Genomic DNA, 651 nt, shown 5'->3' on the forward strand with positions numbered 1-651 from the left:
TATAATAATAGTATATACATTTATTATTTTTTTTTATATATGAGTTTATTTGCTGAAAATATATATGTAATAAAAATATATTTTGACCTATTTTTTTTTTTATTTTTTTTATTTTTTTTATTTTTTTTTTGACTTTTTTAATTTTTTTATATATGTATTTTTTTTATTTTTTTCATTACTATCCTTTGCGTTTATATTAATTTATGGTATTTATATATTTATATATTTATAGCTGTTAATAATATTAAATATATTATTATATTACATGTGTATATAAAAATATTTATAGAAGTATGTACACTTGTGTGTATTTATAGTATATTATAGATTATTACAATTAAATATATATATATATATATATATGTATATATTTTTTGTTTTTTTTTTTTTTTATTTTTTTTTTTTGTTTTTTTTATACGTAAATTATATTTCCTTTAGTGTGTGTATAAAACATATATATATATATATATATATATATATTATTGTTTATATTTATTTACTTTTTTTTTTTTATGAATATGAGTACCTATATAATTTCCTAGAAAAGAAACTATTGTTTTATTTATTTATTTTTTTTTTTATAACTTTTTATTAATATTTCGTTCGTTCGTTCTTTTTTTTTTTTTTTTTTTTTTTTTTTTTTTTTTTTTT

Source organism: Plasmodium reichenowi, chromosome 5 (genome assembly GCF_001601855.1).
Source record: "Plasmodium reichenowi strain SY57 chromosome 5, whole genome shotgun sequence".
NCBI lineage: Eukaryota > Apicomplexa > Aconoidasida > Haemosporida > Plasmodiidae > Plasmodium > Plasmodium reichenowi.